At 47.3% G+C, this 22,067-nt stretch overlaps 1 protein-coding gene across 4 annotated transcripts in view; it reads left to right on the plus strand.

The window, feature by feature from the left end:
• Nucleotides 1-22,067, plus strand: part of ATOSB (atos homolog B) — a 416,415-nt gene that overhangs the window by 129,915 nt on the left and 264,433 nt on the right. The window contains exon 1 of one of the 4 annotated variants that reach the window (XM_085628133.1): nucleotides 10,682-11,014. The exons of the other annotated variants lie outside the window; for them this stretch is intronic. The gene's annotated coding sequence lies outside the window, so the exon portion shown is untranslated. Of the gene's footprint in view, nucleotides 1-10,681; nucleotides 11,015-22,067 lie in introns of those variants that run through there. 4 annotated transcript variants of the gene reach the window in all.

Genomic DNA, 22,067 nt, shown 5'->3' on the forward strand with positions numbered 1-22,067 from the left:
GCTCTTGGATACAGTGCACCCACGGCTCAGTGCATCTCCTGTTCCGTCCGTATACTGCTCAGCTCCCCGTTTTTTGTGCACCCATCTAAGAGGAACTCTGGATATGTGCACAAAGCTCAGTGGAGTTTGCATGTTATGTACACACAGCATGGCGTATCTCTCGGTTTATGGGCCCTCTCTAGTTAGTTATGTGCACACAGCTCTTCGCAGCTCGCATGTTATGTACAAACGGTTCGGTGTAGCTCTTGAGCCATCATAAAGTGTGTATTTACTATTCTAACTCCATGCGTGCTTTGATAGTAGGGTATGTTATAAAGCATATTGAGGCAAACATAACTGCAGCGGCGGCCCCTCTGCTATGGTGGAGGAACGTCGCCCCTCTCCCCTGCCAGCACTCTCAAAAATGTGAAAAATAAAACAATAATAAAACCAGTTTTATAATCATTTTATTTTTCTTGTGCTGAGTCTTGGGGGAGGGGCCAGGATGATGACAGGCTGGAGGGGGGAGTGGTGGGCACTTCCTTCCCTGCACAAGTGGGTTTTGTCAGCCGTCTATAAGGCCGGCCAAACCCACATGCACAGTGAAACTCTCTCCAACCCTGGTTGCCTGGTTGGAGAGAGCAGGCACAGGCTCCCAGTCTGTCTGTGAGCGCATATCATCGGCGCTCAGGCCAATCCTGTCGCAGCACTCATGCATGAGAGCAGCGTCAGGATTAGCGGTAGGGCAGTCTGGGAGCCTGTGCCTGCCTTCAGTGGAGAGGAGCAGAAAAGCATGATCCTGGAAGGCGGGAGGGAAGTTCTTTTTAGGGCTCACGCCCTGCGTTGCACAGCGCAGCAGTGCTTGCGCAGGCGAGAGTCCTTTTGTCGGGGGTTCTGAAACGGACCCTGGAAATGTACACGCTCGTGCGTGTTTTTTTAGTTTTGTGGCCTGCTATTGGCCTTTGCCTGCGTGTTCGTTTTTAAAATAGCACACAATAGGCCAAAGGCGGGTGCATTGCTCCGCCCATGGCCTATTGGTGTCTATTACGCGCATTCCTGCCATATGGTTTCAATTATCGTGCCCAGACACGGGCGCGATAATTGAAACCATATGGCGCGCGCGCACCCGTCGCGGCTTTGTTTTCAAAAGCGATCACTTTCAGTTTCGCGATCGCTTTTTTTTTTTTTTGTGGCCGGCTGTAGCTCTCCATTGATGGGGCTGCGAGAGTCTCGCCTCAACATATTAGTGACCTATTGGTTCGTTTTCTATGCTTTTCCTGGGTCGTATGGCCGTGAAATCATCACGCCTACTGGCGTGTTTTTAAAAATTGATCTTTTTCATTGGCGCGGGTGTTCAACTACATTGTTGTCGGTTATTATGCCGTACAAGACCGTCTAGTTTTTTACATATCAGTAGGTGTGCCCTTTATACGGGCTAACCTGTTGTTTACACACAACATTTCTTGCGCTGCAGCGCGCCTTTATGTTCTTTACATATTGCGTACTACATGGACCACTCCTCATGGATAGAATGCTTGCCACTCACGAATTATGCCACTGGACCTCAAACATATTTAAAGATGGCGGTCTCTTAACCTTCATCACATCACTTACCGGTCTGCTCTCTGTTCTTCTCGAGCCGCATGGCCGTGACATTATCACGCTTGCTCGCGTGTATTTAAAATCGAGCCGATGGCACGGGTGTTCGTGTCCCATTACTGCCGGTTATTATGCCGTATGAGACATGCTTGTAACTATAGAGGTAAACACTTTCCATATCAGGAGGTGTGCCTTTCATACAGGAAAATACTTTGTTTGCAAGCACTTTTACATGCGCTGCAGCACGCCTTCTGTTTCTTTTTATATCACGTACTACATAGACCACCCATAATGGATAATACGCTTATTACTCACGGTGGCACATCTTTTCTAATTGGCAAGCCATGCTCTGCATCTAGATTGACCTTTGGCTTTGCCTACCGGTTCTCTATGCCTTTCATGTAAGGGCAGTATTCTAAGGGGGGGGCTAAAGTGCTGTCCCCTTTTAACGAGTGGCTTCGACCCTTTCTACCCAGACTCTGCGAGATTGGGTGTGGTTGGGCGTCCTGGTTTGTAGTGTTGGGTTGGAGGGCTTTTTTGCTCTCCTTTGGAAACAGGTAACTACAGACCCCCCACATCCGCAGCTCCTCCTATTAAAGCGGTTATAGCAATACGTGCGCAGAAAAGCCTGTGTCTGCAAAACCGACCAGGTGTACATTAAAGTGAGTTGGTCCCAAGCAAGCTGTAGCACTGAACAGTTGTTTCCACTGCACTAAAAGTTGGTTTAATTACTTCCCGTGAGTGTCACTTGTGTGCAGTACGCACTACAGTAATGCCGTCCTTTCTCACAAATAATGTATCGGTTGCAGAGCATGGGAGGGGATCCCCCTTTTATCACTGACAGCATTTCATATATGAGCATTCATCGACATACACATCTCACACCAGGCTCCGATATATTTTAGTCTATATATTTAGATGTACTTATGGATGTATTAGCTACGGACAGGTGACGTGTGTGTACCTTGGGCTCTGGTCGCTTCACAGAACGAGTGACGAAGGTGGTGCAGTTTCAGAGGACAGGTAACATATCAAAGTGGAGCCCCTCACCTGAGACTCCTGCGGGGTGGCGGGTCAGACATCTTGGGGAGGGCTCTGCTCAGATCTTCGTACACACCAGGGGCTCTTCTGTGCGCATCCTAATCAGCAGGGATATAGACATCCGAGGGGGCGTGGCCACATCCGTAGTGGTCAGACACCCAAGGCACTCGAGACTTGTGCTGCAGGGGTGAGACGCTGAATAGTCCTGAGACCTCACTTAAAGCAGACAGACACCCAAGGCGCTATAGACCTCTGCTGCAGGGGTCAGACGCTGAATAACCCCGAGACCTTAACCTTAAGGGGTAGACACCCAGGAGTTGAGACCACAGCTGTAGGGACCAGATGCTGAGGGAACAAGAGACATCTGGCGATGGTTAGATGAAGAACGAGCGAGAGCCTAGGGGTCAGACACGCAGGCTGCGTGGGCCGTCAGCTGTAGTACTAAAGTACCCAAGGGGATAGGAGACAGACACCTTAAAGAGTCTAACACTTCAGTGATAGAGGGGTCAGAGTCCCAGGGAGCCCAGACCTCAGTTTGAGCTGCCCGCTATAGTGCTAAGACACCCAAGGGGTATATAGACAGAATCTGAGCCTTCAGCGGTAGGGAGTCAGACATCCAGGGAGCCCATACCTCAGCCCTAGGTGTCTGACACCCTAGCCTCCCGAGCCGCCCGCTATAGTGCTAAGACACTCAAGGGGTATACAGACAGACTCCAAAAGAGCCTGACGCTTCAGTGGTAGAGGGTCAGACAACTTAGGAGCCCAGACTTCCGTCTTAGGTGACAGACAGCCCCGGAGCTCGAGCCGCCCTCTGTAGTTCTAAGACACCCACGGGGTATAGAGACAGACACCCAAAGGGCCTGTCTCTTCGGCGGTAGGGGGGTCAGACACCCTGGGAGCAGACTTAAGTCCTAGGTGTCAGACAGCCCCGGAGCTCGAGTCGTCCGCTATAATGCAAAGACACCCACAGGGTATAGACGGTCAGGCTCCCTGTAGCTCGAAGGAGTCCCAGCCGTCAGCCACCGATCCCAGCACTGCTCTCCGGCTCCCTCGGAAGGAGCTGTATTTATATGCTCGCCGCTGATCCTCTACACAAGCACCCTTGAGGGACATGGAGCCGCGCCAGGCTGCGGGCTCTGTATCCTGCACACAGGTATGCAGAGGATCACAGGTGGATGGGGAGGACGAAGAAGAGGAGGGCGCAGAGGGGGTAGACGAAACCGGAACATTTCACGTGCATAATTTAACAGGGCCGGAACTCTGCTCGCGTGCAAGCCGAGAATTAAGCACTGAATACGTATGATCTAAACTGGCGTGGAGCAGTGCACACATGCATGAGTTTAATCAGACTAGAACACTGCACGTGTACAAGCTTGTGAGAGTAGGTATGAGATAACCGGAACTGGAACATTTCACATGTATGATCTATTCAGATTTAAACACTGCAAACGAATAAACTATGCAGATTAAAACGCTGCACATATATGAGCTAGTTAATTTTGTTCTGATAGATGGACGTTGTAGGAGCAGGCACATCTTGAGTCATTGGTTTCAGCACTGAAAATGTGCAGTGTGTTAAAAGTTACACAATATATGGATCATCTATATAGTTATTGAGAAATTACCCAAATCTTTCTCTTAGAAGATCAGAAATAGTTAGCTATATAAAATGTCTTCCAGGTTTTGCATATGTATTTGCAGATGCGGGATAACTTCATAGCTGGGAATCGTAAAAGCTTTAAACTGAGGGCTGCCTGGTGTGGGGCGGGACTAGTGATGCAAGCGCAGGCCAAAGGCACATAACTGGGCAACGTCAAGAAGCAGGATGGATCTTCTGGGTCATCAATTTCATTTCTAGATCTAAAGATTTCTTCAACTGACATCACTACTTACCCTCAGGCTTTCCAAGAACTACACTGCAATAATCCAAAATTGTTTGCCTCCCTTGCTGCATCAGGAACTCCAACAGTGATAGGGCAGAGTATAGGTTAATTTACAGTATTTTTAAGACTTTCAGATCCAAGGACTTCATTATCAAGAAGGGCAGATTGTTTCTGCATTGTGGCCCTACTGTTTGCATATCCCTTCGTCTCACTGCCCACAATAAATTCTTTTCAGAAGACCGAACACATCCAAGGCTGGCCTACTAAGATATCAATGGGTAGGGTGGATTCACCATATCTTCTGCAGGGTGCAGTACCACATGTGACCAAAAGAGGTCCTCATTTGGACACATATGGTACTGTACCATGCAACATGACTAGGTAAAAAAACATTGGCATTTATAATGCCAATAACTACAACTTTGTAGACATGCAGGGACATCTAGGAGCAGCTTGTGGTACTGCACCGAGACATGCAGTGCTGGTGCCTTGCTTACTAGGGACTTCTAGGAGCAGCTTGCGGTACTGCACGCACTGAGACATGCAGTGCTGGGGCCTTGCTCACTAGCAACCTCTAGGAGCAGCTTGCAGTGCTGGTGCCTTGCTCACTAGCGACCTCTAGGAGCAGCTTGCGGTACTGCACTGAGACATACAATTCTGTTTCCTGGCTCACTACCCAAGCATTTGCAATGCACTGGGTCTTGTATTACTGAAAGTATGAGCTATTGATATTGCATTATTATTTGCAACACCAATACCACAAACCTTAGTAATGCAAGACCTATTGAATTGCAAATGCTTGTTTTTATTTGTCTTGGTCGTCCAAGATCCTCACCCCCGCCCCTTCACCTGTCCCTGCACCACCTCTTTTCTCGGACACTGTTACAGGGTATTCTGTGGAGGCACAGAACTATACTTGGGATCATAGAACCTTAGTAGGCAGGGACTGAGTCATTCTACCACCTGAGTACCCATGAGCCTAGAACCAACTAGTTATAGTGTCTCACTTGCCCTCCTACTCCCTCCCAGAGGAACAAGTGATTAGATACCCCAGAACGCAACACTCCGAAACTTCTCAGGAATCGCGGTTGCGGGACACACCCTTTCGCTCTTGCATTCATACTAGTCCACAATAAGATCTGACAAAGACACGAGAAAAGTTTAAAATGTTTATTTTAACTATCATGCTCTAGTATGCAGTATACGTGCCACAATGAGTAAGAAAATGCCTAACAAATATGGTCAGCATAGTAAATAGTCCATAAATCATAAAAGGAGCTGTCATTATACAAGACAGAAACGAAACACAGTGATCCAGCACATCATATAGTCAGTTCAAGATACAGTAATGCAAGACAGAATATGTCAGTCCATTTAGCAGGTCTGGTTTCAAATTTTCTTCATTGAATTCTTCTTTAAAATCAGCGTAGCCAACGGGTTTCGGCCCTAAGGACTTCTTCAGGGAGAAATCCTTGTGGGAATTAGAACATCAAGGTAGGGATGGTTGCGGCACATCATTAGGATGACAGGGTCTGAGCACTACATAGCACATGGGGCCAGAGACAGAAGAATAAGGTGATGACAAAGGACGAAATGGGACGAGACATACCCAGGTGTCTTGCTTTTGGATATTTATGAAGGGACTCTCCACGCCTGTGTTGCTGGAACCGCCCGGCAGGGTCGGGGGCTCACCCAAGTGGAGTTCTGGCGTCTTGCTTTTGAATATTAATGACAGGACTCTCCACGCCTGCGCTGCTGGAACCGCCCTGCAAGGTCGGGTGCTCAGCTAAAGACGGAGAAATTTTGCCTCATACTTCGTTCTTTCTGTGTATTGTCATTATACAAGACAGAGTAGCCTAACCCCCTCCCCTTCTACAGAAACAAAGTGATTAAATATCAGAATATCTCTGGGTGTTGGCATTAGACCCCGTACCTTAGCTTGCGCAGATAAAAGCTCTACATCTCCGGTGCCAACATGATCTCTTCCCTGGAAGGATCCCTCTCCAACTGTGCTGTTACCTATTCCGTGCATAGCTAAATGACAAAGTTTATGTTCCCAAAAATCTGTATTTGTGTGTTTTGTCTAGGTGCTAAGGCCTGATCAGAACAAAATAACAAGGTGCATTGTTGTTTGTCCTTATCCACGGTGTGCAGACTAAATCCCAGGAAAGAACAGAACACGAAAACAACGGCAGGTTCTGTGCAAAAGTAGTGTGGCATCAAGCAAATTACGTTTGTATAGTAACGTGCACAAAGCAGAGGGCAGTCTTTAACGTGCTCATGCTAACATGGGGAAAACAACAATGGGCCTGCATGGGACATATGACACCCTACCCCTGGTCAGAATGGTAGCACCAAAATGATGACAGAAATCGGATGATAAGCAGAACAAAAGCGTTCAAAACAGTTTGTCGATCGTGTATCCCTTACGGACTATGGTCAGATTTGGGGGGAAAAAATCTCCCACAGCGCAGTGGTTATCTACATCAAAGGTTGTGGCAGCCACCACAACGTCTAGACCATCAAGGTCTGGAACAAACATCTTTATGCCAAAGAGCATTTCGTACGGGGTCCGCCCACCCAGAGATCTTCGAGGGAGGTTATTAAGAGCACGTTGAACCCCATAAAGAGGAGTTAACCAGCCACGTCTTGTACCTAATACCCTTGCTCTTAAGGATTGCTTTAAGTCACTGTTCAGCCACTCCACAAAAGAATTGCCGTCTGGCCTATATGGAGACGACCAATGTACCAGCACTCCCATTGACGTCATCGAATTGTGGTACGCCTTAGAGGCAGGCCTGAAAGGCGGACGCTGGTCTGAATCGAAAGTGCCACAGGCATATGTTTCGACAAAGACATGCAAATCTTTTATAACAGTGCAAGCTGGTGACGTTGCAGCTGACTTAGCATTGCGCTGTTGGAGCGCGAGGTGCTGCTTGAATTCTGTTACACCTGATTTAATAATTTTAAAAACCGGAACAAACACTTGCACTAAACCTTGTATTTTATTGTGTGTGTGTAGAACTGCCACTTCGCGTGACCTGCGGTGCCCGCCTGTAAGAGGGGACCCGCCTTCTAAGGTCAGCGCTCTAGTTGTTGACTGTCGGGCCCATAAAGAACGCATTGGGGCCTCCATGCTGCAACAAATGTTGTGTAACCGCTGCACGGCAGTGAGCCGGAATCGCAAGAACATTTTAAAATGTTTATTTTAACAATCGTGCTCTGGTATGCAGTATACGGGCCACCAGGAGTAAGAAAATGCCTAACAAAAATACGTCAGCATAGTAATTAGTCCATAAATCATAAAAGGAACTGTCATTGTATAAGACAGGGTAAACTAACCCCCCTTCCCTTCTACAGAAGCAAAGTGAATATATAGCAAAAAATCTCTGGAATTTGGCAGCAGACCCCGTACCTTAACATGCACAGATGAAAGTTCTACATCTGAGGTGCTGTCACGATTCTCCCCTGGAGAGATCCCTCTCCAAGTGTGCTGTTACCTATTCTGTGCATAGCTATATGACAAAGTACATGTTCCCAAACAGCTGCATTTGTGTGTTTTGTCTAGGTGCTAAGGCAGTGGTTCCCAAACTGTGCGCTACGGCACCCCGGGGCGCCATCAAAACTAGCCAGGGGCGCCGTGTGCTATGCTTGTGGCCTGCTGCATTTCATCACAGGCCCCCCCTCCCCTATACGACTGCCTGCCAAGGATTGCATGCAAACACCTCTGTGTTTCACGGCCTGGCAGGTTCTCCTACAAGTTATGAATTTTGGTGAAACAATATTTAACAAAGGGGTTATTAGTGAACAAGTCACATCTGCTGTATTTCTCACCGGCACCTTCCTGGAATGTTCCGTGTGAGAAATCTGCGTGGGAGCGGGAGAGGAAAGCGCCATAATGACATTTTTAAAAGTCTTAAGAAATAACTGTTGCAAAAGTACCAGCATACACTCACTGCTAATTTTCTGTGCAGTGTGCACCCACAAAGCTCTGCAATAGTGTATGTAGTAACTTAGGGTGAGCTTCTCCCGTAGGAGCCTGCAAACACATGGTATAAATAGGGTGATATGGCTAGAAACTCGGCTCCTATTGCCCATCTTTTGCAAAGGTATTGGCAAAATTCAAATTTCCATTATGGAAGTGCAATATATGTAATTGTCTGAGCACAGAAAAACTGAAATTTAAGTTGGCTTGAACTCAAAGGGCAACAAAAATATGAAGACTGCCAGGAGACTCCGGATGAATGCTTGTTGCCGATTTACTTGGAGAGGTAGGGTCCCAGAGGGTTTTTTTCTGATATTACATCACACAAATCTCTGTAAATCAGGAATACATTTAAGTACCCTGTCTCACATGCGCTTGGCGCTTCAGAGACCTCTTCAAAATGTTCATGTATTTCTTGTGCCCACCCGTACTGTCTAAATTCCATCAAAGTTTTTCAATTTATAAATGCATTCATTGCACTAATCATCAAAATTAAATTAAACTCTTAGACGATGTTACCAGTTGTCTCACATTTGCACAACTGCTTGACCAGGAATATGTTTTAAATAGATGAATGGCGAGCAGCCGGAGCTCCGACGGCTACGCTATTGTGTGTAGTTCTAGGAATGGTCAATCTGGCACTCCTACTTTGGCCTAAAGCCAGTCGCTGTCCCTCATGTGAAAAAACTGTGCAATAAATTCGACCCTGAATTTTGTATGCTTAGTCAAATCAGTACTATCATCAGTACTTACCCTGTAGCTGTTATTTTTCTCCGCAAAAGTGCAAATTCTGAAAGCTTTTATTGGAACGGTCTGGACCATTGTTATTCATTCAACCTGCATCTGTTCAATTCACTGAGGAGAAGATACAAATGGTGCAAACCTGTGCTGCCAATATAGCAATTTGTCCAAAGAAATGGGTTCAAGTTTCTTCCTTACATTGGTGGCCTGTTAAGGAACAGGGTTTGTTTAAGTTGCTGTTTCTGGTGCAGAAGGTATATATATATAGTACTACCCATCCTAAATATAGTTTTGTTTTATGCACATTGCATCATTGCAGTACTTCATGATTTTAATACTTTCATTGGCTTCATCCCAGTTATTTCAGGGAGAGAAATGGAGGCTGGATTTACATTCCCCACCCATCCCAAAAAAAAAGTAACCTAATGGGGTGCCGCGGCCAACAGCCAATATGTCAAGGGAGCCGTGAGTCGAAAAAGTTTGGGAACCACTGTGCTAAGGCCTGACCAGAGCAAAACAACAAGGGGCATTGTTGTTTGACCTTATCTACGGTGTGCCGACTAAATCCCAGGAGAGAACAGAACACGAAAACAACCGCAGGTTCTGTGTGAAAGTACAGTGTGGCACGAAGCAAAATACGTTTGTATAGTAACGCGCGTAAAGCAGAGGGCAGTCTGCAACGAGCTCATGCTAACATAGGGAAAGCAGAGGGCAGTCTGCAACGAGCTCATGCTAACATAGGGAAACGACAAAGGGCCTGCAGGGGACATCTGACACCACGAGCCACTCCTGCATAACTGCACTTTGTTTTCTGACACACCCGCTCGAAAGTACCTAAACACTACAGGTCCCCACAAAAATAGTGTTTGTCTGCTTCTGTCAGAGTTTACCAGCGCTACGAGTACCAATCTGGTCCCAGACAGCGTGGGAGATATATAGCCATCCTCTCTCCACCCCACCCCCACCCCTTGCAATTAGCTTGGATGGCCCTTGGGTCATGTGCACACTGATGAGGAGGCCCTGTAGTCCTCAGGACAGTAGTTTCCGGTTACATGCGTGCAGCTCTCCGGGACCTGTGCACCTAGCTCGGTGCAGCTCTGGTTCTGTACACACAGGCTGGTGCTGCTTCTGGGTCCTGTGTGCATAGCTAGGGTACCTGTAGGGGGTATGTACACACATATACGTGATGCTCTAGTTCTCGGTACACCTAGCATGTTCTATGCATGCAGCTCTCCATGCCCCGTGCACACAGCGCAGTGCAGCTCTCGGTCCCTTGCTCATAGTTGAGGTAACCCTAGGGTCATGTGCACAGATTCCAGAAGCCCTCTGGTTCTCTACACCTAGTAAGTATGTTGTATGCATGGAGCTCTCCTGGTCCCGTGCACACAGCTCGGTGGGTCCGGTGGGCATAGATAAGTAAACAGCTCCAGTTAGGTACACACAGATGGGAGAACCGCTGTGGTTCTCAGTACAGGTAGCATGTTCCATGCATGCAGATCTCCGTGCACACAGCTCGCTGCAGCTCCCGCAGCACCGGCTCGCACCGCCTGGCAGAGGCTGAGGCATGAAATCACTTGCACAGCGCCGGGGCCGGCAGGCAGGAGCTGTGCGGGGGGAGGAGCGCGGGAGGCAGCTCCAGAGCACAGACTGATGAACAACCAGCCCAGGGACAGAGGCGGCATACCGATCCTGCAGCCTCGGAGCCCGCACCGCTGCAGCCCGGCTCCCGCACAGCGCCGCTCCCCCGGCTCCCGCACAGCGCCGCTCCCCCCGCCTGGAGCGAAAGGTGAGCTGCGGCCCTGTGCACCCCTGGGGACATGCAGCATGGCAATGCAACGCCAGGGCATCCACCCTTTGTCTGCCGGGTCAGAGGTCACTGGCCGGAGGTTCTTTTGTCTCCAGGGGTCAGAGGTCACTGGCCTGGGGGGAAGGAGGGCGCTGACGAGCCTTTATGCACGCAGCCCCGTTAGTGTGGACTGGCCAGCAGTGGGTAACAGCCCTGCTGGCCTACAACTGGGAATCCCTAGGGGCAGAGCGTCGAGTGCCACCCCCCAGGGAGACCTGCACCTGTAGAGCTGTGCCCCCAGGGTGAGTCCGTCTTCCCTTTTCATCGCCCTCCGGGGTAGCTCTGTTTAATTTCTGTGCTACAGCAATGCTTTTGCTAGGAGATACTGTCAACTCCAGTCTGTTTTCCATTTCTGCAGCCAGAGGCGTGTCCTGGCTGCCCTCTGCGCGCTCATTGGGTGGCTCTTCACCTCGGGGCCTATAAAAGGACTTACTTGGATTCTGTGGAATGGTGTACAGGCCAGATTCTGACCTGTCGGTGGGTGCGCTCAGCTGACTATCTTCACCGAAAGTGTGAGGCTGTTTGTTTGTTGTATTTTGATATTAAGACGTAGAGAGAGTGGCCCCCGTATTGCTTCCTTTGTTCAGGTTTGGACTAGTTCTTGCAAAACTTTAACCAGCACCTAAACGTTCTGGTTTCCTTTGAAAAAGATTATCATTGTTGAAACCTACCATTTTAGTTGTATCTGCGATTCCAAATGATAGTTTTCCGCAGCTGCCATCCATTGCCTTTGTCCTAGTATTGTGAAGCAAATTACATTTTTTAACTCATTTGCTTTGTTGCTAATAGTTTGCAGTAGACTTCGATGCCTGCGTCACCACCGCTGTGCATAGTACATTTTATTAATACCCAACATGTTCTGACACTCATGTTATCATAATTGGCCCTTCTCTTACACCTGCACTGTGCACTCCCATCTCTGCCGTGCATAACCCATTGTTTCATCTCGCCTTTTACGAAGGAAGCCAGGGCCTGCTCATTTTTTTTTTACATATGTAATCGCTACCCTACTCTTTGTATATCCAAGGAATCTCCTCTCATTTATGGTGAGGTCTGCGCATCAGCAGCACGGAGTAGAAAAAATAAACCTAGAAGCCAAAAATAAACCCAGATGCCAAACAACAAAGGAAAACCAGGCCAATTTAAAGGGGAGGAAAACCACTGCATCATTCTAAAAACATCTGGAGGAAAAAGAAAAATGATCAGCAAAGTATTTATTTTATATGAGGAACCTGAAAAAACAGTAGTTTAAACTTGCTGCTTCGAATGGCAAGTTAGTGCTAAATCATGAAGTATTACAGTCCATGCCAGTGAATCATAAACACATTTGCTTGTTCACGTGTGTGTGTTTTGGGTCCAAAGTAAACTTTGCTGTATCATTTGCAGTCCCGGTTCATAAAGCTGATGATTTTGATTTCAAGATCCGGTTCCCTGGCAATTCTTCACATTTACCACAAAGGCACTGTTTGCGCTTGGGCCTCTGGGGCCACATTGAGCTCTCACGGGCATCTCTGGAGGATAAACACTTTATACATACCACCTGGGGCAGTAAGGGTCACGGTCAGACCAGAGGGGAGTGTGAGAAGAAGCACTTCTTCGACCCGACAGCCCAGGCCTGGTTAGAAATGATCACGGACAGAAGGTGCAGCGCTCTCAGCAAAAACCCTGCACCCCAGTCCTGGGCAGATTGGACCACAGTCCGACACCAGGGGCACATCTGAAGGAGTAGCACCCCCTATAGGCCTGGCATGGCCACTAATCGAGACCTGGACCCCTGGTGCACCTGAAGTAGTAGCTCCCCCAGTATGTCCAGCTGAGCCCAGGCCTCGGTAGCAATGCTGCCCGACCGCCTGTGCATCTGAAGTAGCATCTCTCCCAGTTTTCCCATCGGGGGCCTGATCTGGGAAGAATGTCCAGTCAGACCCATGGTCACCTTTAGGGAAAGACACTCCCTGCATTCCCTTTGCAGCTTAACCTGAGCAGTAAGAGTCATGCTCAGACATTGGACCCATCTGAAGGAGCAGCTCTTGCAAGATGCCATCCTGAGCACAGGACCAGGAGTAAAGCTCATAGTCGGCCCTCAAGATGCAGGAACAGCTCTTGCAAGATGCCATCCTGAGCAGAGAAGTAGAGCTCACAGGCGGCCCTCAAGATGAAGGAACCGCTCTTGCAAGATGCCATCCTGAGCACAGGAGTAAAGCTCATAGTCAGCCCTCAAGATGCAGGAACAGCTCTTGCAAGATGCCTTCCTGAGCACAGGAGTAGAGCTCGCAGGCAGCTCTCAAGATGAAGGAACAGCTCCTGCATGATGCCATCCTGAGCACAGGACCAGGAGTACAGCTCGCAGGCCGCCCTCAAGATGAAGGAACAGCTCTTGCAAGATGCCTTCCTGAGCACAGGAGTAGAGCTCACAGGCAGCCCTCAAGATGAAGGAGCAGCTCTTGCACGATGCCATCCTGAGCACAGGACCAGGAGTAAAGCTCACAGGCAGACCTCAAGATGCAGGAACAGCTCTCGCAAGATGCCATCCTGAGCACAGGAGTAGAGCTCACAGGCAGCCCTCAAGATGAAGGAGCAGCTCTTGCACGATGCCATCCTGAGCACAGGACCAGGAGTACAGCTCGCAGGCCGCCCTCAAGATGAAGGAACAGCTCTTGCAAGATGCCTTCCTGAGCACAGGAGTAGAGCTCACAGGCAGCCCTCAAGATGAAGGAGCAGCTCTTGCACGATGCCATCCTGAGCACAGGACCAGGAGTAAAGCTCACAGGCAGACCTCAAGATGCAGGAACAGCTCTCGCAAGATGCCATCCTGAGCACAGGAGTAGAGCTCACAGGCAGCCCTCAAGATGAAGGAACCGCTCTCCTAATGTACCTAGTAAAGCTCAATTCACAGCAGAAAGGGCGCACATTCGGACCACAGGAATGCAATGCTTCTGATGGAGCAGCTCTACTAAAACGCCCTGTTCACCGCAGCCTTGGGCAGTGAGTGTGAGGAATTGGGGAAAACCTGAAGGTGCAGCACTGCTTGCTTACCCCCTGTAGCCTAGGCCATAAGGGCCACAGGCAGACCTCAGCATCCCCTTTGCAGGACCAGCATTGATAGCGGAGCCAAGAGCTGGGTACTAATGGGCATAATTAGACGAAAAAGCACTCTGCAAGCCTTCTGCAGCCCAGGCCAGGGCTGTAAGAGCCACAGTCAGACCTGGGTTGTGCATCTGAAGGAGGATAATTCCAAGCATACGTGGCAAAGCCCAGCCTGATCACGAAGGACCACAGTCGGACCTAATGGGCACATCTGAAGGAGCATCGCTTCCAGCATTCCGCTCTTGCCCAGCCTGGACCTGCAGCCTAAGGGACCATGGCATAGGCATGCTCTAGGAGTCATCACTAGAAACGTGTCAGACCGGCCTCCGGCCCCTACCTGAGTGAATACGCTCCAAATCACGCAAGACGCTAATTCATTGAGATATTGTGTCTTAAAAAATCATTCTATTTATTGTTTCTCGAATTTCATTTCGCCAGGAATTGAGGAAAATGCAGTTAAAGAAAAAATGCACCTCTCACACAACTTTTGGTACCCTGTAACTCACATTCGTTAAATGCCTTTTTTTAAAAGTTCTTTGCTCACTCTTTGCAAACACCCCGTTTAAAGGTCTGTCTACACATATTTGTGTGTTATGCACCCGTTAATATATATTCTGTGGCATTATAGGCGATATATGTTTAAAATACGAACCCTGCGAATAAGCTAGCAGTAGCTGCTCGTAGTGTGAGTGCTTGACCATTGTCTGAAAGGCACGAAGTACACTTTACGTAATGCATCACCACCACCTCTGCAGCACTCTTCGTCCCTCGCCCCAGGGCAGGCGACGCTCAAACCAAGATCTCCACATGCAGACCTCCTTACAGAAGAGGTTAAGAATCCAGTCAACCTGAAGGTGTCCATCGTAACGAAGACTTGAAGAACTTCTCGCCTGTGGCCAATGCGAAGACACCACTTGATGGCCACCATGTTAAGAGGCAAGCCTAATGTGGTGGGCAATGGGCAGCTTCGTCATTCATGAAACACGAATGTTGTGGGAAGACCTAACATTATCTGGACTCCATTGCTCCATCTGACAATCACTCCCCTGCCATCACCGACTGCCTTATCACTTTGACTGCCATTACAGAGGCATGCCATCACTTAGCTTAAAAGTTGAAATTCACACGATTTGATCAATCTAAGTAGATGTCCATAGTGTCTCCTGCCATTCCTAAAAAAAAAATTAAAAAGTCCACTAGTTTTCAGGCTCTTGAGTGGGTGAGGATATTAACAAATGTTTGTATATAAGCTTGATAACCCAAACAAAAGAGCCCCTGAGCGAACAAGTAACGGGCAGAGAAAACAGGGGAACAAATGCACAAGAGAAAAAACAAAGAAAACTGCCTGAGCAATTCAATTGGCGGAATATCTCACCGTACTCTAAGGATGCTTACAAAGTCATCTCGGAGTCATAGTATATATGTGTATATATATATATTCAATATAAATGTTCAAAGAAAATCATCATCATCCGAATTTTTATCAATATATATATACTATTATAATCCTATCCATATAAATATATTCATACACATCACAAAACAAGACATTGCAAAAAGTCATAAATATAAAAAAGGCTTACCAAAAGCATTTATAAAAGCTTGAGCGAAGGGCTTGCAGATTGCGCTGTCTTAGTTCCAAACTGAATTTGGTCTGCCCAGCAGCAAAGGGGCGCAATACTCCCTTAGCAGTGCCTACTGGCATCATAGGCAGTAACCGCGCGACATGGAGGCACCTTTTGGCAGCTGCTGCTTCAAAGAGTTACCTGCATTGATGAACAAGCCATTGCTTAAATGCATGTCCTGTGATCTCCCTTTGACCTTGCATGGTTAATAGTGGTCTTGCTTTGTGTGATTGTCTTTAGGTACAAGTAATAATAGTGTTGTCCCAGTGGATAAAGACATGTTTTTAGTTAGTTTGATGGTTTATATAGCGCTTGCACTGCTTTTCAGCCATTTCTGAGCTCCTGCAGGAGTAGAAGGGTATCAGCTGGTGATTGATCGGAGGTCTTTCAACAGCAGTTCCATTTCAAATGCAGACAAAGTTTTAAAAAACAGGTATTCTTGTTACATTTCAAGTTGTGAACATTGTGTGCATTTTTTTATTTGTATGATGAATCTACCGAGAGTAGGCTCCCTTAGTCTGGCGTTTGACCAGTGAAAAAGTGAGCAGCCAGTCGCAGGGCCCCGTACTTCCACAGTGCGTGCTTTTGAGCACATGTCCTTGCAGCATAGCCAATTACCATGCCATACATATAGTGATTGCCTAAAGTCCAGGCCACTGGAATTATGTGGCAGGAGAGGGACAAATTATGAGACAGAGTTGAGTAAATTATGCTGCAAGAAAGGGACATTTATGTGGCAAGAAAGGGAAAATCATGCACCATAATGCGGCACATTTTAAAATAGTATTACTTCAATATTTCATAATTTTTACACTTGGTAACACTGTCTGGGCATTGGTTGCATCTCATTAGTACTAGTATAACGCCCAAATATAGCAATAAGCAACAGAAAAGTAACCCGTGCTGCTTTGTAAAGACGTGGGTTCCGTGCTCTCCATGCCACTGGAGTCACGCTAGCCTGGCTGAAGAGGGGTGTGTAATATTTCAAAAGAAGTCGAGGTCCAGTCAAAGAGTTGATTTGAAGAAGAAGTTTAATCTTCAAGAAAAAGATCCCATCCATACAAGTTCACCAGTACAGCATCAGCTCCTAGTCAACTGTCCCAACCTCCCTTATGACCTATATACATTCCATTTCTGATTACAGCAAACCATAGAAACATTGGATATGACAGATAGACCTAACCATAGAGAACATGTATAAACAATTAATAAAACAGGACACTACAGGGTGATACCTCGAAACCGGTCCCAGGATGCTTGTTTCTGGTCCAAGGAGGACCTGGCTTGGCAGTTCGGGCTGGACTGTTCCTATATGGAGCAGGGTCGAGCGATTTGCATATAGCTGGGTTTAAACTGGAATGGCATGGGGGAGCAAAAAAACTATGGATTTAGGCCCAGATCTCTGCACTGCGGTTAATGTTTAACATTGTTAAACATTCTGTCCATCAATAGTTTTTTGTGCATTTGTCACCCAAAAGGAAATTAGCATTTTTTTTTTTTTGCAGAGTTTTATATAGCGCGAACTTGACCCGAATCGGGTATCAGAGCACTTTACATAGCACCAGTTATGTTACATGAGGACACACATTCATTTTTGTTAGGCACGGGGAGATTAAGTGATTTGCCCAGAATCACAGGATGTTCAGCGTCATTGCCGAGACTCGAACCCAGTTCCCAAGATTCGAGGTCGGCCGCCCTAGCCATCTCCTCTCCCAGCATTGGCAAAGGCAATAGATATCACCTATGCGAGATCTGTTGGCTTTGTCAAATATTATTATTAGTGTTTACAGAGGGACTGCAGACACATGCACACTATCAGCGCATGCACAATAGGAAAAAAAAAGCACCTTTAGGAGCCAGTGGCCGGGCACTGGCTGCAGACAGGAAGCTGTATTTGGTCCATGCTCCACGTTAGGGACACACACAAACCCCTAGGAGGAAGGAGAGGAGGAGGCGCTGACCAATAATAAGCAAGAAAACGAGAGTGCCTTAGAAACCAAGTGATGGGTAATTGTCTAATAAACCTTTAGCTGACATATTGAAAGAAGAAAAAGAATCCTGTACAATTGTCTGGTAACACTTTCGGGCAAACCGTGATTAATAATAGATATAAATATTGTGTTTGCAGACTACTATAAACTATTACATGCAGAGCAAAAATCCACGGCTTAAATTGAGACAGATGCTTTTCTTGAAGAAACGTATCTTCTTGTAAACTAAGATTTTTCTCACTACTTGTGGTTTCATAGAAAAATAGTGTCAGAGAAGTGCATTTATTCCTACAAATTGTCAAAGATTTCTTAGGAAGGGTTAAGTCTAACCCCTTTGAAGGGTGAGGTTTTGCATTTCATGAATTTACCGCTGTATTTCGTGGTTGCCCCCTTTAGAAACCATGAGTATTTAGGACATTTACATGGTGTGCTTTAAAATGCACCAGTTTGCAGTACTCATCTTGGTGAGGCAGTTGCCCCGGTGCCTCCCTGTTTGCACAGTGCAGTTTAGGGTGGGCTTCGGAGTTAACCAGCTACCATTCTTGGAGACAGCCTTATGTTCTATCCGTTTGAAACATCAGCAGCATCATCAATTTAGGTCTCAAAAGATGTATAGTTAATTTACTTTTCATTGTTCCTGGTTGTGCACCAGACTATTTCCAGCCTCCTTTCGAAGCCAGCCGTGTTACCCAGAGGGCGAGTAACCTAGCCCGCTGTAACCGGTTAAGATATTTCTAAGCCACTTCTAGTAGGTTAGCTCTTTTTCTACTGTGAGAATATTTGTTTCCGGCAGTGTTTCTTTTCTGTGGAAACCTCCAAGGGCCTCGTGAGCCCAGTGCTGTTGCCTTCCATCGGTTGCTACCTCAATCCATGCCAGGATGCCATAGGTGCATCCTATTTGCAGTGTTGCCTTTTTTTAAAATTTCTAATCATTGTTATCGGATGTAGTAGAACAGTTTGCTCAGTTAAACTAAATGAGATTTGCACCATGATGTCAAATGAAGGACCTAGATTGTACATGTGGTGTCTTGATGTGAAGTGCGTTGGCAACCTTAGGGTAGTGGCTGGGATTGGTTCATATAATTGACATAATTTCAAGGTTAATAAGATTGAAACTGGAGGCAGCTGGGTTTACTAGACAGGTGAACTCGTGTTATGGGTCTGCGCCCAGGAGACGGAGGAGTCCGCATGCGCCTGCCCTTTTCTCGGTTCCAATGTATCCGCCATTGCGGAGTAGACAGTCTGAATTCACTTGGACTCTTGAAGGCCATTGTGCCCTGTCACTTACACCTAAAATGGCCTTGGCGACTCGGATCTGGTTTTGCAGCCTGCATTTTAAGCCCTAAGCTGAGGTGGTTTCTGTTTGCACGAGTCCGTCGGGCCGCTAAAAATAAAGCAGTGGTAAAGAGTTTAATATTTACCGGCATCCTGCCAGCAGCCTCTGTGGCTGCTTGCTGCTAGGCGCGTGCCACGGGACAGCACACTTGGCATGCGTATGACGCATCACGTCCGTCTGACATGCGGATGACACAGCACTTGACTCTTGGCCTGCCCATGACTCAGCACACTAAATGAAATGTAGCCGAGGCCGGGCCTGGAAAAGTAAATGAACTGCTCCGAAGTATCAGGGGAGTGACACGCTTGGCAGGAAAGATGGAGGACGTTAAACAGGAGCTCCGAGATCTGGAGGATTGACAAAGGCCGAGGCAGTGGGGCACATAACATGCTCACGACGTCGAGTGTGTACTTGGGAGATCTGTGAAACCACACCTTGCACTTGCCATGGCTATGCAGCTTAGTGGAGCACTGGTTATGCTCTGTGTACACTAGGTTCCCTAGAACGGAAGTTTAATGCATAGCTGCCCGTGTCTTGCAGCTACTGCCAATGCAGCTGCCATTACCACGTGTGATCTAATAAACTGCGCATGTCGTGTCTGCAGCGCTCGTGTTCATTTGACCAACTGAACTATACAAATATCCTAGATTACGACATTACATGGTGGTTATACACCTGCATGGCTGTATGGCAACAATTGCAGGTCTGCTCCTGACAGCCAGGCTGTGCTACGCCTTTCGCTTAAAGCTCATGCATAGATGCAGCGACAAGAAGGCAGATGAGAGCTCCACTCTGGTTCCCTCCTCACTCAGCACCTCTCCTGCCCAGACAGCCCATATAAAACGCAGTCTCCCAGACACGCACTGCTGTAGGGTAGCGTGCTGTGCAGTCTGCAAAGCGTTTCTGAGCCTCACCGGGGATAGGAAGCAGGCACGCTCCTTGTACAGCATATCCATGGCATAGGACAGCCCATTATATTTAGAGTGTCGTTGACTGGGGACCTTAGTTGTCATGAACATGTAAGTGCCGCAGTGCCTTAGTTATCTGGAGTATATGCATGGTATAGTATTTTATTCTTCGTTTGTTCACGCCAACTTACCCTTGACACAAACAAAACATGTTCATTAACATAGTTCTCTATAATTTAGTATAGGCATGTCCATGATTCTGTATCTTACTCATGTTAAATCCATGACATAAAGCCTTGTGCTTAGCATGGCTGATGACGCTGTATCTTCATGTAAGCTTGCCCGTGACAAAGTTCCTATGCTTACCATGTCTGTCACAAATTATATCCCATTTGACAAAGTACGCGACCATATCAATATAACTTTCCAATACACTTATCATGTTCATCACTCAGCATGTTGCGTATGACATGTTCATGGCATAGCAAATTATTCTTTGCATGTCCATGACGGAGTGCATTATGCCTAACACCCTAAAATACAACATATTCACTTTCCATGTATGTTATACGGCATATTGCACGCAGAATGTCTATCAGTGTATATTACGCCATACCACGGCATCCATATAATCAGAGAACACCTTACACTTAGCATGAACATCCCCATAGCAGAGCATATTACACTTAGGTTGTCAACCTTGCAGCTTTCCCATAGAGCATGAGCGCTTTCATGACACTCTACCGTGGGTCATGGCATAGCCATGACACAAACAGTTACATTTCTCAAACTGGCATGACACGCTTGTCATATCCATGGTTCTGTGCGTCACTCATAATCACGTCCATACCTGGAGCAGCCTCAGGTAGAGAATCCGAACACATGCCTGACCAAAACTGTGGGGCTGAAGGGGGTCGCCGCCACCGCCCTCGTCACCAAGATCTTAGTTTGTTCAATTGACAAGTGTGGATGATCAGACCTACTCCTAGTCAGAAGTGTAAGGAAAATGTAGCGGCTCCGAAGGGGGGCGTTCAGAAGACAGTCGGGTAAAAATGACACCAGCTGATGATGACAACCTCGACAAAGACCCACACTCATGATTTCACGCATGCAAAGAGAGAATTCCATATTTTCTCTTCCAATCTAGTAGGAGCCGTAGGAGTGCGTTTGAAACATCATACGAAAGTAACAATTAAAGATCTGCTGTTACTGTGTCGTGATGTCGGCCTTTGGCTATTCCCTTCATTCGACCGGGGTGGGCAGCCATGATGGAGAACAGGATGTCGTTCCAGATCCTGGGTGCCTAGCTGTAGAGGTCCTGTTGCCTTCTGTTTTTCTTTTTGCACCTCTTTGTTCCCAGTCTGATGGCGTCCTAGCTGTAAGTGTGACTGGAAACGGTGAGCTTGGCAGCCAGAAAGACTGGATAACTAGTTATGATGTCTTTGTAGATGATGCAGATGGTTTGAAGATGGTGCGGGCTGGCAATGTAAGCCCCTGGAGATGTTTTATGGTTGAATGATGTGCGCATATTTCTTCAGGTCCAGGAAGATGAGTGCTGTGGCATGTAGATTTGTACCCTTAAGCGGGTGGCAATTTGGAGTGCGGGAGGCTGTGCATTGCCACCTTCCAGATACAGGAGTTAGAGAGTTTGAAGAGCAGCTCTGGGGTCAGTTTCTGGGAGGACCAGTTTCACTTTCTTCAGCAGAGAAAAGCTGGCGTTGGGCCATCTTGATTTTCTTGGTAGTGTGTTCCTTGAGGTTGTGGTCTGTGTCTCAGGTGATTGCAAGTGACTTTGCATTGAGTGGAAGCTGAGGTTCGGATCCAGATGGGCGAGGTGGATTGGGAATTCTCTAAAGAAGTGCTGGGGGCTCATTGTTTTCCATCTTAGACCCCTGCTAGCCCCAGGGACAAATCCAGAGTCATGCGCTTTTCCTTTCGGTTTTTTAATATTTCATGGTATGCAAATAATGTTTTTCATGTGGCGGCCCACTATGTCGATAGTTGTTTGGGAATATTTACTCTTTGCTGGATCGAATTTTGCCGAACCTG

Source organism: Triturus cristatus, chromosome 2_1 (assembly GCF_964204655.1).
Source record: "Triturus cristatus chromosome 2_1, aTriCri1.1, whole genome shotgun sequence".
NCBI classification, from domain to species: Eukaryota; Metazoa; Chordata; class Amphibia; order Caudata; family Salamandridae; genus Triturus; species Triturus cristatus.